General features: G+C 44.3%; 1 protein-coding gene across 2 annotated transcripts in view; it reads left to right on the forward strand.

Moving 5' to 3' along the window:
* MBOAT2 (membrane bound O-acyltransferase domain containing 2) overlaps positions 1 to 18340 on the forward strand; it is a 106655-nt gene that overhangs the window by 51737 nt on the left and 36578 nt on the right. The window lies entirely within an intron of this gene.

Consider the following 18340-nt stretch of genomic DNA (forward strand, 5'->3'; position numbering starts at 1 on the left):
CATCACTCTTTCATGTACTCAGAGCAGGGCTTCTCAGCCTCAGTGCTGTTGATGGCTGAGACTGGATCATTCTTTGGTGGGCGGGACTGTTGTACGCCGTGTAAGATGCTAAGCACCATCCGTCGCTCCTGCCCACTTGATGCTGGCAGCCTCTCCTCTCCAGGCTGTGACAACCATGGTTGTTTCCATACAGTTTCACATGTCTCTTGCGGGGCCAGACCACTTCTGGGTAAGGACCACTGGCTTAGTCTTGGGTGACAGCAGTGCAGAGATGGAGTAAGCAAATAGATTAGAGAAAGATTTAAAAGGCACGTGTGGAAGGACTTGGTGATTGATGGGAAAGAAAGGTGTCAGGGTGACGCCAGGTTCCTGGTGTGAACAGTAAGGTAAATGGTAGCAGAATTTCTGAGCATAGGGAAGCCTGGGGGTGGGGAGCATGTCTAGGGGATAAGTATTTCAAACAATGTGTGTGTGTGGGTGTTAGTCGCTCAGTCTTGTCCGACTCTTTGCAACCCCATGGACTGGATCCTGCCAGGTTCCTCCGTCCATGGAATTCTCCAGGCAAGATATTCACTTAAAACAGGGCTTGGTACATAGTAAACACTCTGAGTATTTGCCGAATAGGTGCCTGTGGACTTTATAGAGTGTCTGTGAGACAGTTAATCGATGCTGGGAGCTGGTGTGGAGGTCTGGGCCAGAGATGGACACTGGACACTGGAAATAGATGTGGTTGAACACCCAGGGGCCGAGGTACCCACAGACCGTGGTGGCAGATCCTTGGGAGTGTTCTGTGTTACCTGTGGTGCACTGAGTCTCTGAGTCCTGACATATGTGTGGCTTCAGGAGTTTTCATACAAGGAATGATGGACCTGTAGCCAATTTAATAGTTTTTTTTTTTCCCCAAATCTCATTCTGTTCTGCACCTTTGGTGATTCATGGGTCGCCCCATCTGCTTTGATGCCATGTCTTCCCTCAGTTTCCAGCAGTGCCCCCTGTCTTCCTGGATCCTTCTCCCTGCTGTGTGCCAGCACTCCAGGTTCTTGGTGTTTTGACTCTAATTTTTTTAAGAGGAGGGGTAAAATATTTTGATTATGTATCATGTGAAGCAGTTTTTACACCATCGCAACTCTGCTTATGAAATCTCACACAGATGACAGGTTCAAAGTGATACTGTACTTAATATCTGAGAAAAGGAGCTTCATGTTGTAAATCTGGAAAAAGAAGGAACATCTGATGGGGTTACTGAAAACGGAGGACCTGTATATACCTGTGTGAACGGAAGTCATAACATGCTTCTAAGTAGGGAGTGCATGTGTGTGGTGTGCGCATGTGCACTAAGTCGCTTAGTTGTGTCCGACTCTTTGTGACACTCTGGACCATAGCCCACCAGGCTCCTCTGTCCACAGAATTCTCCAGACAGGAATACTGGGGTGGGTTATCATGCCATCCTCCAGGGGATCTTCCCACTCCAGGAATCAAACATGCGATTTATTTCTTACCTCTCCTACATTGGCAGGTAGGTTCTTTACCCCTGGCGCCACCTGAGAAGCCCCCAAGTAGGAAGGTTAGTGAATTCATATTCAGTCAAAGGAAGCGGTTTATTTTTCTGAAAGGCAGTAGCAGTCGGTTAAGCTACCTTGTAGCGCTTCAGCCCCCTGTCTGGTTTGGAGCCCTTAGCCACGTGCAGCCTGTAGATTTAAGTGAATCAACGTCTAAAGCCCAGTTGTTCAGCCACACTGGCCACATGACACGTGCTTGACCCCCACAGGTGGCCAGTGGCCTGTGTATTCAGCAGCACACAGAGAACATTTCTATGGTGGTAGAAAGCTCTGCATGGTGCTGTGGCTGCGGACCCGCAGGCGGAGACCGTTCGTTTCGTTACTCTTTACAGTATGTTCTGTGCCCGCATGTACTGCCAGTGTTTAGAATTTGACACCATCAGTGGAGCGGGTGAGGGTAAATGAGTTTGCCACAATAGTTGCAAGTGTTGGCAATAAAGAGGAAATAATTAATTTAGAAAGTGTGTCTTTTCATCTCTTTTAACCCCTTCCATTTCACTTTATACTGATATGTTTTTCTGTTTGATTTTGCCTTTTTCCTTCTTTTTCTTTCTTTTAATCCCTTTTTTTTCACTCAGACTTTCACATTAATTTTAAATGTTCAATGAGTTCCAACTTAAGAATTTAATTCAATTATGCTCTGTGGGACTTACAGCATTCCTCTGTTGTTTAAAGTTATTGTTTATGTAAATACAATACACTTCTGTTTATTTCTTTGACTCTAGTTTTACATGATATGTATAATATGTTTCTTTGAACATCGAGGGTTTAAATTTTTTTAAGTGAAGGATTTGGACTCCCTGAGTATTTAACAGTTTAAAAATTCTTGGATCTCTTTTTTTTGTACATTTTGTAAGCTATTCATAGTGTAGTTTTTGCAATCTCTGTAACAAGTCCATTTGTAAATTAAAATATTTTAATATAGTATAAGCTTTATTTTTGTAGCTTCCTTTAACACTTACATGTATGCTATTTTATTCTGATCTGTAATGAGATAATTTACCTTTAAAATTTATTCTAGAATTCAGTGCTTTTTCTAGTCTACATTTTCATATAAGCTTTGAAATTTTTGAGGAAAAATTTAAAAACCTTAAGTGATAGAGGCAAAAAGAAGAAAGAGGATTTAGGAATAGAAGGTCCTATATATTGGGATATTGATTCTCCTTAATTAGTTTGGGGAGAAATTAACTTTCACAAGTTTGCCCGTCATTTCTAAGATCGGGGGTTGGCAGACTGTGTGAAGGGCCAGAGAGCAAATATTTTAGACTGTATAGGATACACAGTCTTGTCATAGCTTTTTTCAGTCCTCTTGTTGTACACGGGACAGTATGTGAACAATGAACTTGACCATGAGTCCATCAGACCTCATTTACCAAAAAAAAAAAAAAAAAAATGTATTTTAAAATAAATATTTGTGATCCAGGGAGTCCTATAGGCACAAAAAGTAGTGTTTCTTACAGCCAAAAGATGTTGAATGTTGATCCCTCTTGTAGTGGGAATTTAGCTTCTGTAATTGAAATATTCTCATTTTCACATGACTGTGAGATAATTGCCCAACTATCTAAACTACGAAGGAAATGACTAAATTTTGGTTGTTAAAGGATGCTTGCAATGTTTACATTATCATCACAGAACTTAATGTGTCTTCTTGCCAATAAAAAGGATGAGAGAAAAAAAATCAAAAAGCAGGTGGCCTGTATTTGGCCAACCCCAAGTACTCAATGCACTCCTGCTCCAGGGACATGAAAAGACAGAGGCAAGCGGACACATGCTCTTCCTCTTGGTTTCCAAAATAAAGCTTGCCAAATGGTAATTTTAAACCTGTGATAGCACAAATGATGGAATAATGAACTTTATTACTGATTTGCTGTGAATTATTGTGATGAAGCAGATGGTTTCTAAAAAAGCTGGTTAGAAGAGGCAGGAGGGTAGAGCCGTGTTTCCGGCCCACCGGCTGCGAAGTGGGAGGCCTTTTCCCTGCAGAAGGTAGCACAGCGTGGCTGGGGCCTGTGGTGTACCAATGGACTCAAAAAGCTTTTGTGGACGGGCATGGGAACCTAAGTGCCCTTCATGTTAGTTTTGTGTTTTTTAACTTTCCTATGGGAAGACTTGTTCTGAGTTCCAAAGAACACCCTCGGATTTTGGAACACAGCACAGGGACCTGCCCTTCAGTTCTGTTCAGTTCAGTCGCTCAGTCGTGTCCGACGCTTTGCATCCCCATGAATTGCAGCATGCCAGGCCTCCCTGTCCATCACCAACTCCCGGAGTTCACTCAAACTCACGTCCATCGAGTTGATGATGCCATCCAGCCATCTCATCCTCTGTCGTCCCCTTCTCCTCCTGCCCCCAATCCCTCCCAGCATCAGAGTCTTTACCAATGAGTCAACTCTTCACATGAGGTGGCCAAAGTACTGGAGTTTCAGCTTCAGCATCATTCCCTCCAAAGAAATGCCAGGGCTGATCTCCTTCAGAATGGACTGGTTGGATCTCCTTGCAGTCCAAGGGACTCTCAAGAGTCTTCTCCAACACCACAGTTCAAAAGCATCAATTCTTCAGCACTCAGCTTTCTTTACAGTCCAACACTCACATCCATACATGACCACTGGGAAAACCATAGCCTTGACTAGACGGACCTTTGTTGGCAAAGTGATGTCTCTGCTTTTGAATATGCTATCTAGGTTGGTCATAACTTTCCTTCCAAGGAGTAAGCGTCTTTTAATTTCATGGCTGCAGTCACCATCTGCAGTGATTTTGGAGCCCAAAAAAATCTAGTCTGACACTGTTTCCACTGTTTCCCCATCTATTTCCCATGAAGTGATGGGACCAGATGCCATGATCTTCGTTTTCTGAATGTTGAGCTGTAAGCCAACTTTTTCACTCTCCTCTTTCACTTTCATCAAGAGGCTTTTTAGTTGCTCTTCACTTTCTGCCATAAGGGTGGTATCGTCTGCATATCTGAGGTGATTGATATTTCTCCCGGCAGTCTTGATTCCAGCTTGTGCTTCTTCCAGCCCAGCGTTTCTCATGATGTGCTCTGTATATAAGTTAAATAAGCAGGATGACAATATACAGCCTTGATGTACTCCTTTTCCTATTTGGAACCAGTCTGTTGTTCCATGTCCAGTTTAACTGTTGCTTCCTGACGTTCATATAGGTTTCTCAAGAGGCAGGTCAGGTGGTCTGGTATTTCCCATCTCTTTCAGAACTTTCCACAGTTTATTGTGATCCACACAACACAGGCTTTGACATAGTCAATAAAGCAGAAATAGATGTTTTTCTGGAACTCTCTTGCTTTTTCCATGATCCAGTGGATGTTGGCAATTTGATCTCTGGTTCCTCTGCCTTTTCTAAAACCAGCTTGAACATCTGGAAGTTCACGGTTCACGTACTACTGAAGCCTAGCTTGGAGAATTTTGAGCATGACTTTACTAGCGTGTGAGATGAGTGCAATTGTGCCGTGGTTTGAGCATTCTTTGGCATTGCCTTTCTTTGGGATTGGAATGAAAACTGACCTTTTCCAGTCCTGTGGCCACTGCTGAGTTTTCCAAATTTGCTGGCATATTGAGTGCAGCACTTTCACAGCATCATCTTTCAGGATTTGAGATAACTCAACTGGAATTCCATTACCTCCACTAGCTTTGTTCGTAGTGATGCTTTCTAAGGCCCACTTGACTTCACATTCCAGGATGTCTGGCTTTAGGTCAATGATCACACCATTGTGATTATCTTGGTCGTGAAGTTGTACAGTTCTTCTGTGTATTCTTGCCACTTCTTCTTAATATTTTCTGCTCCTGTTAGGTCCATACCATCTCTGTCCTTTATCGAGCCCGTCTTTGCATGAAATGTTCCCTTGGTATCTCTAATTTTCTTGAAGAGATCTCTAGTCTTTCCCATTCTGTTGTTTTCCTCTATTTCTTTGCATTGATCGCCTGAGGAAGGTTTTCTTATCTCTCCTGGCTATTCTTTGGAACTCTGCATTCAGATGCTTATCTTTCCTTTTCTCCTTTGCTTTTCGATTCTTTTCTTTTCACAGCTGTTTGTAAGGCCTCCCCAGACAGCCATTTTGCTTTTTTGCGTTTCTTTTCCATGGGGATGGAAAAGAACCTGCCCTTATTTGTGTGTAAACAGCAGCCCCGTGAGATGGTTAACACGGGGAAGAGCCTGTTAGCCTTGGGAGATTAAACTGAAGTCTTTTCTTGATAACTTGGCAGGTAGTTTTCAACAGAGCAAATGACCTACAGGAAACATATAAAAGATATAGACATATCCAGTAAAACTGCACCTGCCTCATGGGTTTGCCAAGCTTTGTATGGGATTACGTCGTAAAAGCTGTAGGAAAGTGATCTTCAACCCACAGTCACATGGGCTTAGCTACCCACCCCTTGTACAAACCAGAGACAGTGGAGATGTGGTCCTTACCCTCTGAAAGGCACCCTTGAGTTGGAGGTGTTGCACAGCGTCAGCCATGCAGCAAGCTTTTGTTACATTATGCTGGGACCCACTGATGGATAAAAGGATGGGCTCAGTCTCTGCAGGACACTTAAACTGTCAAACTGGTGATCACACGGTAATTGTTATTACAGATGAGGGTGCATTCAGGGCTAAGGGAGCAAAAGGAGCTACCAGCTTGGAGAGTAGTAAAAAAAAATCTTCATCAGCCATTTACTGTGTGTTCAGCAGAATGAAACAGTTGAAAACAGAGCACAGATATTCGATGTGAAGTTGAACTTATGCTGAAATATATTTTTAAATATTGGGAGATACTAAAACATGTGTTCCTCGGAATCCCCTTGAAGTGATGATAAAATTGAGCAGCGGGCCTTGGACGGGAGCAGCGATCAAGTTTAAACTCCACCTTCTCCCCAGGTGGCTGTAATGACTCATTGGAAAAGCTCTGGGTTGGGGGCAGATGTTTATGGGTCTGATTCAGGGTCTGCTAAATTTCATTAGCTCTGGGACCTGAGTCACATCCCCTTTACCTTTCTGAGTCTAAACTGCATTAAAACCAGCTGACTCACCTGGGCGCACAGGTGTGCTTTTCCCTGCATCCAGGGCTATGCTCCCAAGAAGAGGGTTCCCATGCTGGGAGAGCTGCTTTCTGAGGCCGTTCCTGGGCACCAAGTGCTTTGCTGGGTTTTTCTCTTCCCACTGATGTCACATCAGAGCTGTTGTTAGGGTTCGCGAACTTGCTTTAATTCACCTTTTCTCCTACCAGACTATGAACTGCTTGTGGGGGTAGGGGGTACCTTCCACTTTTTATAATCCCGGTGTTGAGCCTATGGATGATAGAAGCTCAGAAGAAGAGATTCTCTGTTCTGTTGAGGGCATGTTTGTGGGCTTTTTTTTTGCATCTCTCTTTTTTTTAAAGATTTTTTTTTAATGTGGAGCATTTTTAAAGTCTTTATTAATTTGTTACAATATTGCTCTGCTTTATGTTTTTTTTTGTTTGTTTGTTTTGATCTGCAAGGCATGTGAGGTCAAGGCTAAGCTTCACTTAGCATGTGAAGTGTTAGTTGCTCAGTTGTGCCGGACTCTTTGCAACCCCATGGACTGCAGCCCACCAGGCTCCTCTGTCCATGGTATTCTCAAGGCAAGAACACTGGAGTGGGTTGCCATTTCCTTCTCCAGGGGATATTCCCGACCCAGGGATTGAACCCGGTTCTCCTGCATTGCAGGCAGATCCTTTACCAACTGAGCTATGAGGGAAGCCTGACCAGGGATCAAACCCACACCGTCTGCATTGGAAGGTGAAGTCTCAGCCACTGGACCCCCAGGGAAATCCCTGGCATCTCTTTTTGGTGGGGTATTTCTGAGCAGAGGATATCCATCTGTGCGGAGGGCCTTGAATGGCATGCTTGGTGGGTTGACCAGCGGTCTTTGGTGTTTCCTTCCTCCCTCCCTGCTTATCTGCCCCTGAGGCTGGTTGTGGAGCCGCGGCCCTGGGGCTGGGGCTGAGATCAGGGAAGGACCAGGCAGTTTTAGCTGATGAGCTTTTAGCTCAGTGTTCCATGCCCCTGAGGAGCAGGTGGGACGGGGTCCATCGTCTCCTGTCACCGCAGGTACTCACAGGAGTCCTGCAGTGTGGATTCCTTAATAGAGATATCATGAGGAACTCTTGACTCCACTGGGGAGGAATGAGGATTTTGGAAATGCCATCTGGGAGGCAGAAGCCTCAAGTCAGTGACTTGAGATCTGGAGATCTGTCCTCACGAAGGTAATGAGCAGTGGTTAATGGCTCAGCGGAAACTCTGCAGGGGAAAGTACTAACGTCCCTGAGGACAACCCGCGATCCCATGAGAGGGAATAAAACGTGGCAGGAAGGAACCTGGACTCTAATAAAAGTTTTTCTTTTCCGCTCTCTGTGGACGGTACTTGAAAGCCTTTCAGTGGCTTGGAGTGAAGGTGCAGGCCCTTTGGGTGTTGCTGTGCTGTCCTGAGCTAGAAGCTGTGTTTCAACCAGAAAACCATAAGTGATTCTAAAATGCTTTTTACATGATCTTATCCTGGTAGCAGTCAATGTCGCAGCAATCATTGTGTACCCGTTGCTGCACAGGGCGCTTGGGTTGCGCGAACCCTAGCAGCAGCCCTGGGGGTGGGCGCAGCAGGGGATCTGCTTCTCCAGTAGCAGGTTAGTAAGAGGGAACCTGGGATGAGAACTGGGTGTGTCTGATCACACCCAGCGCCCAGGCTTTTTGTTTCTGCACTTTATTGCTTAAGCATTCAGCTTTATGATAGGAGAATGTGTCGTTAAAAAGAAGTACCCGGAATTGATCGAGGAGAGGTAATTGGAGCCAGCAGGGTCCTGAGCACAGTGAGGGACTTGTATGTGTTGGTTGCTCCACCTTAGCACAAAGATACAGATAGTTTTTATCCAAAAAGATGCAATGGCCTTTAGGCATATTATGCTTAGGATCTGAGGTTTTTAAATATTCTCAATTCTCATAGAAAGGAAAACCTGTTACTTGGTGAGAGGCAGTAGGATGTCCAGGCCTTGTTGGATTCCGAAGAATCTTTAGAACATAGCATCATACCCTCTTGGGCATCCCTGGTGGCTCAGTGGTAAAGAATCCACCTGCAATGCAGGAGACCTGGCTTCGATCCCTGGGTCAGGAAGATCCCCTTGAGAAGGGCATGGTAACCCACTCCAGTATTCTTGCCTGGAAAATCCCATGGACAGAGGAGCCTGGCGGGCTGCAGTCCATGGGGTCACAAAGCATCAGACATGACTAAGCGACTGAACACAAATGCACACACATCATATCCTCAAACCCTGTGCTTGGGAAAGGACCTGATTCAGATTCCATTATACTGTCTAGTCACTGTAGTATCCCTTTTGGAGATTTTGAATTCTAAGTTGTGTTTCCAATTGTAAGCTGAATCTCTGTTAAGGACCCAGTCATCCTTGAGCAAGGAAGGGAGGTTTCTTTCCCTTGGGTCAAGGGTTTCTGTCTGAAGTAGGAAGAATATATTAATGTGGAGATGAAGACAATACAAACACACATCCCTTGGAAAATAATGCTGTTACTTTGGGTTTTGCTGTTACATGTGAATGTGTTAGAATAAAAAGGAATTTGCGCAGGTGGACTCAGGTAATGGGGCTGTACCATAAAGAAGGCTGAGCGCTGAAGAATTGATGCTTTCAAACACCATGCTATTTATATAAAATACGTGGTTCACGTTGAAATTTTGTGAGAGAAAAGAGTTGCATGAATGGTGTATTTCTTTTTCTTTACTTTTAGGTAAGAAATGAGAAAGTTGTTTGGGTAAATTAGGGCTTGCTGAATGCTGAGTCTGCCTGTGGTGTATTGTTACAGTAAATACCTAGGCTTGATATGGGCAGGTTGTCTTCTCTGTGTTAGAAACAGTACGATGTAATAGAGTGTTTGGACTTGAACTTTGGAACTTGAATGGTGGAATGACTTCTGTGTTCAGTCACTTTGTTGAGTGCTCTCTACAAATATTCCACTTAACTGTCCCTACAGTCGTGGTGGTGTTAGTCATTCAGGCATGTCTGACTCTCTGCGACCCCATGGACTGTTGCCCACCAGGCTCCTCTGTCCATGGAATTCTCCAGGTAAGAATACTGGAGTGGGCTGCCATTCCCTTCTCTAGGGTATCTTCCCCATCCAGGGATCAAACCCAGGTCTCCTGCATTGCAGACAGACTCTTTACTGTCTGAGACACCAGGTCATTATTCACTGTACAGAAAAGGAGACCGTAGTTCCAAGAGGTGAGGTCACTCAGACCAGTAGCAAAACCACTAATGATCAGTCCTGGACGTTTGTGAAATTAATTTCTGTGGTTATTGCTGATTTATGGAGATTCTTTTAAAGTTTTCTTTTTAATTAGAGGAAAAGAGATTCTCACCTTCTTACCAGATAGCATAAACAGCCTGGGTTATTTTTTGAAAGAATAGCAAGTGTGTTGGAGACGTAGTGACTGGGTTTGTCTTCGTCATCATTAGAACGCAGTGTTGGGGTCTTTTTAAAAGGCTTTACCTCCCAGAGAAATATTTGAATAAAAGTGATTTTATTCTCTCCATAATCTACCTTAATTTAAAATTGTTCAGTCTTTTGCAAGTTCCATGCTTGAGGCTGATACTCACTTAATTACATAAGTATAGACTTTAAAGTGCTACTTTAATGTCACTTGACTAAGAAAAGACTTTTAAGTACTTTCTGATACATAAATTTGTATAGGGAAAAGACAGTGATCCCATCCTGCTTGCTGCTGCTGGCTTACTAAACAGTTCTTATTTAGAGTAGGTATAGAGAGAGAATCAGAAGATAAAAGGGCAAAATATTTGATGACCTGAAAAACGGTAGGGCATTTTGCTGAAAGGGTGTTATAGGCAGGTGAGCCTGGGCACCTATTTCTCTCAAAAGTGTGAGCTTTTGCTTACACTTAGTGAAGCCCAGAGAAGAGATGGGATTGCTCGTCTTTTCCTGGCCTGGAAATTAATCTTAGTTGGTATGGTAGACTATGTGCCTTAGCAGGACTTGCCTTGGGAAGAAGGTAACAGTTTCAGGATGGGGTTGGCACGATTTGCCTTTCAAAGTTTCAAGAAGTCTCATATAGAACTCATTTTGTTGGAGCATAGCTTCATTTCAAAAACATGAATTATTAGAGCGCTGTTATTTAGCATAGTACAAGATAATAGATAATAGTACAAGATAATAGAATAAACTTTTTTCCTTAGACACGAGAGCTTTAGAAAGTGTTCAGAGAACAGACTTTATTGAAAATAAAATCCAACGAAGAAAATGATAAAAGTTAAGAAATGAGTAGGATGGAACCCCAAAGGACAATGGACAACTTTAATTACAAGTAAATTACTCTTAATAGCTAAACTGCCAGTGATATTTATTAAAAACAAACGCTAAGGTGCTTTCCCGTGCGGTCCTTACAGCCACCTGTGCTGTAATACTGTATCTCAGCTTTATTGTTGAAGAAAACAGAGATTCAGAGACCTAGATGCTTTCCCCAGGTTTATACAACTGGTCCCCAGCAGGCTCAGAATTTGAAACCCAGTCTGTTCAGCACCAAAGCCCCATGCAGCCAGCTGCTAAACTCAGCTCCCCACTGACCTTCACAACATGCGGATTTTCCATGGGAATCAGGCCGTGTCCTGTCCATTTTATTTCAGGGTTGTTTTCCTTCATTGATAATTGGTGTGTGTGCAAGTAATATAAATTAATCTTAGTTTGAAAGCTGAATTGGGAAGCTAACGTTCTTTAGTTGTACTTCTTGGGTTAGTTTGTTAATTTATCCAGACTTGGCAGCTGAGCAGTGAAGCCAGTGGGATAAATCCTCACTTCTTCCTTCATCTCCCCCCGCCCCACCGCCGCCTGCATTCGCCATCACCTTGCTTCATCAGTCTCCTCTCGGGTTGTGTGAGGCGTGGACACCTGAAAGGCATTTGAGACTGCCCCTGGCGCGGTCAGCTCTCAGTGGGTGGTGGGGATGCCCTGCTGTCCTTGTGCTCCTCCCGACCCCTCCAACCCCTCCAGCCCGCCGTTGCTCTGTAGCTCCAGCTTCCTTAGATCGCCGCACACATCGTCTTCCTTGCTGCCCTTGCTTTGAAGATCTTCACAGAATGAACTGAATCACCTTTTTCCTTTTCTGCTTTTCCACCTATGTGGTTTTCACCCCGAAGGGTAATGGAAGAAAGGTGAGTGATTGTCTGTGCAGGTGGGAAGGGAGCTCAGCACCCTTTCTTAAAACAAGCAGCCCCTGAAGAGCCAAGACTGATAGGTTCCTGGTCTTCCCGTTGGGAGGGGCACCGGGTCTCTGACTTGGAGGGTGATCGTCCCTGGGGTTGCAAAGAGTTGGACACGACTGATCGACTAAGCGCAGCACAGCACAGGAAAACATGAAGCCTTTTATAGACTTTAGTTTTCACGGTTCTGGTTTTAGTAGCAATTAGAATAGACTGAAATTTGGATGCATTTTTGTGGGTAATTGTCTTTCTCAATTTAAGATTCTGTCATTACACTGACTTCTAGAACAGTTTTTGATGTTTTTAAAACCTTTAAAACTTCATTTCTGTGTATTTATTGATTTAAGGACTATCTAATCAGATGATATTTTTAACTACAATCCAGACGTCTGAAATCTTGATGTAAACTATAGAAGTCTATGCCTTTTTTTCCCCTTTTCTCTTTCCTTTTGGCCAAGTGCAAAGCGTGTGGGATCTTAGTTCTCTGACCAGGGATTTAACCCATTCCCTCGGCAGGAAAAGCACCGAATCCTAACCGTTGGACCACCAGGGAATTTCTGTAGAAGTCTTTGCATTTTGAGCAATAAAATCATCGTGCTTGATACCAAGAGCCAATACCCAATTTTATTTCTATCTTTGAGTCAACTTTGGAAATTTTCTTTATAAAACACCAGTAAGTGACTTCGTTATGTTACAGAGACAGATGTGGGAGCAGAGTTAGATTTTATAAAAGAGCTGATTAGTCACCACGTGGTTTGGGTCCTTTCTGTCGTCTGTAAACAAAGTGAGAAAGAAAAGGACCCAGTGCCCTCATGTATCCGTGTCTCGGTTTGTGGCTGGTCTAGTGAATACAGCTGAGCTCCTTTCTTGTGTCATGAATAAGGCTTTGTAAAAGAACAAACACAGCCCCTCACGACTTGTATTGTGTTTGTAGCTCGTGGAGACCTTGTCGTTCCAGGTGAGAGGGCTCCTCGTCGGGGAACCCGGTAGGCCCTGTCTTCCGAGGATCAGTAGTTTTATCAGGGAATGTAGATGACCTGCACGTCTCTAGGAAGACAGGAAGAGAGAATCTGGAGTCTCCCCATCCAGGGAGAAGCCCAAGTGGGGACCTTGGGGAGAAGGTCCCTTCACCCCAAGAGGACAGCGGCACAGTAGCGACTGGGAACAGAACAGGGGCCTCTGAGTCTTGTATGAAGATGATGTGGTGGCTGGTTTTTGCTGGTAAAGCAGCTGGTTTTGTAAAAGTGTTTTAAAATTCTTCTCTTAAAGTCACAGACTAACAGAGCTGGTTTCCAGCCACAGAGCTCAGCTCATGCTCTGAGTGAGGGCTGGCAGGCTTGTTCCACCCCGGGGGCTTTTCTAGGTGTGGATATATTTTCAATTTTTAGAACTTGAATTTACACCCCCCCCCCACCCAGAAATCATATTTCCATACAAGCCTACCAAATCCTACTTTAATTAACTAAAATCCACAAATTTTCTCACCCCAAAGTAGCAATAAAACTGGTCAAAACCATTGTTGGGCTCTGAAAATTTACTCAAACAGCAATTCGAGAAGCTTTTATTTAAAAGAAAACTGTTGACCTTTGAGTGAAAACAGTGGGAACGGTGGTGTTCCTGCCTGGGCTCCCCTCCACCCCTCATTCCCTGGCAGAGAGTTCTCCTGGGGCAGAGACGGCCGCAAAGACCGCAGCTTTGGTTGACTCGGTTCGGGGTGGAAGGCAGAAAACCCGGACAGTGGCTCACAGAGGATGTCTCTAGCTCTCCCCTCCTGAGGATTTGGTCTAACGTTTAGCAGAGAGATTCTTGGCAGCAAGAGAGCCATGGAGAAACTAGAGAAGATACCGATACAACCATGGCTGCCTGGAGACTGCCTCCATGTCAGGGGATTCTGGAGGGCCTGAAGGACAGAGACGGCCAGGGCGGGCTTGAAACCTGATGGACTGTTGGACGAGCTCTCAGACCCACACCTGGAACCCTCAGCAGAAGGCTTACTGGTAGCAGATTTTTAAGCACAAGCCCTGACTAGCCATTGACTGACCACTGAGATTACAGACACAGGGGAGACTCCTAGAGTAAGGCTGAAAAATAAAACCGTGAATTTAAAAATCGGAGGGGAGATGTCAGCCGCTGTGTACCATGGGTAAGAGAGATGCAACAGAAACAGCACACTCCAAAATCACTGCAAACAGTGACCGCAGCCATGAAATTAAAAGACACTTGCTCCTTGGAAGGAAAACTGTGACAGATCTACTGTGTGCTTAATCGCTCAGTCATGTCCCATTTTGGCAATCCCCATGGACTGTAACCTGCCAGGCTATTCTGTCTATGGGATTCTCTAGGCAGGAATACTGGAGTGGGTGGCCATTCCCTTCTCCAGGGGATTTTCCCGACTCAGGAATTGAACCTGGGTCTCCTCATTGCAGGCAGATTCTTTACCATCTGAGCCACCAGGGAAGCCCATGACAGACCTAGACAGTATATTAAAAAGCAGAGACATTACTTTGCCAACAAAGGTCCATCTAGTCAAAGCTATGGTTTTTCCAGAAGTCATGGACAGATGTGAGAGTTGGACCATGAAGAAAGCTGAGCACCGAAGAATTGATGCTTTCAAATTGTGGTGCTGGAGAACGCTCTTCAGAGTCCCTTGGACTGCAAGGAAATCAAACCAGTCAATCCTAAAGGAAATCAACCCTGAATATTCACTGGAAGGACTGATGCTGAAGCTGAAACTCCATTTGGCCACCTGATGTGAAGAGCTGACTCATTGGAAAAAACTCTGATGCTGGGCAAGATTGAAGGCAAAAGGAAAAGGGGACAACAGAGGATGAGATGGGTCGTTGGCATCACTGACTCAATGAACATGAATTTGAGCAAACTTTTACATATGGTAATAGTAGCGCAAAGGACACAGAAGAAAATGGAGCTGTATTGGAACAAGCTTGCTGTTTTATTAGAATTAAGTCAGTGTTGATCTGAACTAGGTTTCTGGCCTGAGCGGCCAGGTGGACTATGTCATGTAGGAAATGGGGTGGCTGGGGAGAGGCAGCTTACTGGGTAGGGGGGGCTTTCTTTGCATGTTACATTTGAGAGGCTTCATTAAATATTCATGTGGGAACAGCAGTCAGACAAGTGTGGTGGTCAAGGTAGAGGGTTTCAAGCCTTCAATGCAATGATATTCAGAAAGAAATGTGCCTGGAAAAGAGAAGAGGACTGAGGCTTCATTTACCAACTGGTCTGGAGTCACCAGCTAGGAAGAGACCAAGCCAACTTTCCAGCCCAAGCCAGTTTGAACTCCAGAGTCGACTTCTGTGTTTCTTGATACGCTCTAATTTATAAACCTGACTTTTTCTCCTTAGTTTCTGCAGCCGATAGAGTATGAGGTATTTTTTAGTTTCTCCTTGGAAACCCTCAGCACTTGCTGTCACATCCCCATCTTAACTCATAACTTGTTTCTTCCTGCTACATAACTGCTCCTCTGACTCCCAGCCTTATCTCTTACCATCCATCCTGTGAATGGGTTAGTCTCTGTTACTTGCCAAAAACTATTTCACTAGATCACTCTTTGCTCAAAAATCTTTGAACGCCTGCAGGAGAATAGCCAGAAATACTCAAGACACTCATGACCCTTACGAACACCCTGAACCCTATTTTATGCACTAACTTATTTCCTGTAGTTTCTCCCAGTTTTCACTGGTACATGTCAGGCTGGCCACTCCTGGGTCTGGGCATTTAGCCTCACAGGGAGGCATCATCTCCTCTGTGTCGCTCCTGTTCAATATTTGTGGCTACATCCACATCAGCGTTGTTCCGGGAGGAGCCCTCAGTTACTTCCCTGGCCTGCAATGAACATCTTTTCACACTGCTTCCGTTCTGCTCTGCCACTTTACGGAATGCCTTCTCTTTGTCAAGCTCAGTGCCAGGCTCTCATAGACTCAGACGTCTGAAATCTTCAAGGAGTGCCATCTAGGGAAGGGTACAACATCTAAGAGAACAGTTTTCACAAGATGTGATAAAGATGCTCTAAATAGACATGGTGAGACAGGGGTGACTGGCATCTCAATAGCTAATCCTGGAAAACCTAGCACTGTCACTCACCATTGGCTGTCAGACGCTGCGGCTGTGCTCCCTGGCTTGATGTCAGGTTCCTGCAACGGAGAAGTCGTATCTCACTGTTCTTTTTGTTCCTTCTATAAAAGGCAAGTGTGTTGAGTTAAAGTGAGATCTGTAACAGACAAAACTCTCCGAAGAGATAAGGCATGTGATTTCAAAATGTAAAGAGTGGCTACTGTATATCTTTATGAGAATGTGTTTATAAATGTGATAATAATGGAAGAGGGCTTCTCTTGTGGCTCAGTGGTAAAGAATCCACCTGCCAATGCAGGAGACACAGGTTTGATTCCTAGGTTGGGAAGATCCCTTGGAGCAGGAAATGGCAACCCACACCAGTATTCTTGCTGGGAAAATCCCATGGACAGAGGAGCCTGGTGGGCTGTAGTCCAGGTGAAAGTGAAGTCGCTCAGTTGTATGTGAGTCTTTGTGACCCCATGGGCTGCGGCCTGCCAGGCTTCTCTGTCCATGGGATTTTCCAGGCAGGTATACTGGGGTGGGTTGCCATTTCCTTCTCCAGAGGATTTTCTCGACCCAAGGGTCGAACCTGGGTGTCCCACATTTCAAGCAGACTCTTTGCTGTCTGAGCCACCAGGGAATCCCGGGCTGTAGTCCAAGCGGTCCCCAAATGTCAGACATGACTTGGCAGCTAAAAAGCAATAGTGGAAGGAGCCTTTCAACTTGGCTTAAGAGATCACCTAGTTAGATAGTTGATACTCACTGATTGGTTACCTGAGGATAAACTTAACCTTTGGTCCTAATACCTTAGCAGAAACAAAGTATCTTAGAATGTGTTATTGTGTACAAAGTAAAAACAGCAAGAAATGTTAAGGATTGCATTTACTAAAATTCCATTAAATTGATAACTGGACTTTTAGAATAAGATGCAAGTACTATCAAAAAGATTTTAGAAACTGATGTTTTAATGATGGTTATAAAACTAAATTTTGAGGCTTCCAGTAATTGTAGTAGATTCAACACACACGTTGATCTGAAACTCAAAGAGGCTGAAGCTGGAACCTAAGTGCTGGCAAAGCTGGTGCTATCGAGGATGGGCCAGTCTCTCCTGACAGGTCCAGGGTGGGTGGAAAGTGGCGTCTGGGGAGCAGAGCCTGTGTGCAGGCTGTGCAGCTGTGGACGGCTTGGTCCTGGCGATCCGTGCTGGACCCTTTGAAACTATGCCTGTGTTACTTTCGTAAAAGTAGAGTGAGATGAAAGAAGGGCCAAACTCACTCTGGGTTGCTGGTTTTAGAACAATGGCCTCATTCTCAGGTATGCCACCCCGTAGAAAATGAATTCTTCAGGTTGCCGCGCGCATGACAGCCACTAACTATAAACGAACAGACTTGATTAATCATAAATTTTTAAATAGGAAACTTGAACAGTTTATAAGCAGTCAGTCTTTCCAGGTCCCTGCTGACTTTATCAGACTTAAGGTCCTATTTTAAAATATACCCAGAAATAGAACACTCATCTTTTGTTTTACTTCATTCACCTGTAGGTCCCAACTGTTATTATGCCTAATAGTTGTGTTCGTATGCACATGACTGTGTGTTTGTATTTAAAGGCATGGGATTGGATAAAATCCTTTTGGAGATGGGTATAAACGTAGAAGAGGACTGAACCCTGGAGTCCCAGGTTGAGAAGGAATCTGCAAAGGAGATTATAAAATTTGTTTCCAAATAATTTTAAAATCAACTTTCTTTAGGTAAAAATTACCTTAAACAAAGTAGGACCACCGGTTCAGTGAGTTTTAACAAATGTCCAGACCTGTGTAACTACCCCCCAAATCCAGACACAGGACACTTCATTCATCCCCCAAGGTTCCCACATTCCCTTTGTAATCTATACAGCCCAGCCCCCTGCAACCTGCTCGCTCTCTGCTTTTTACCACCTTTGATCAGTTCGTCTGTTTTAGAATTTCATGTAAATCGAACTGTATAGTAAGTAGGGCTTCCCAGGTGGAAATCCCATGGACAGAGGAGCCTGGTGGGCTATGACCGTGGGGTCCCAAGAGTTGGACGTGACCAAGCAACTAAGCACACACCACAGTTAGCCCTCAGATGTGTTGGCCTTTGCTGAATTGGGGCCGCACCCAAAGCCCCCTGAACTTGAGCACCCTGAAAGTGATGAGTTTCGTTTGACTTCAGCACATTAAAACAACGGCTCACTTATAAGTTTTTGTCTTTCTCTCCATCAAGATTTTGAACCTTTTGGTGATGTTGCCTGTTTTCCTCATATGGGAAGAATTCTTTTTCAGTTCTCGACATTTCAAGCTCATTAATTCCCATAGTCCCTGAGCACTTTGTTTTTCCCTGAACAATTTCCACTTCGTATCTAATATCTAGAGAATGGGTATTTTAGATGTGGTTTCTCTTTTTAAAATGGGGCTGTAATTCAACACTTACATTTGAATGAATAATAAAATGTTCTCTCTGGAACTCTTCAAATC

This window comes from Bos javanicus, chromosome 11, assembly GCF_032452875.1.
Source record: "Bos javanicus breed banteng chromosome 11, ARS-OSU_banteng_1.0, whole genome shotgun sequence".
Taxonomy (NCBI): Eukaryota; Metazoa; Chordata; class Mammalia; order Artiodactyla; family Bovidae; genus Bos; species Bos javanicus.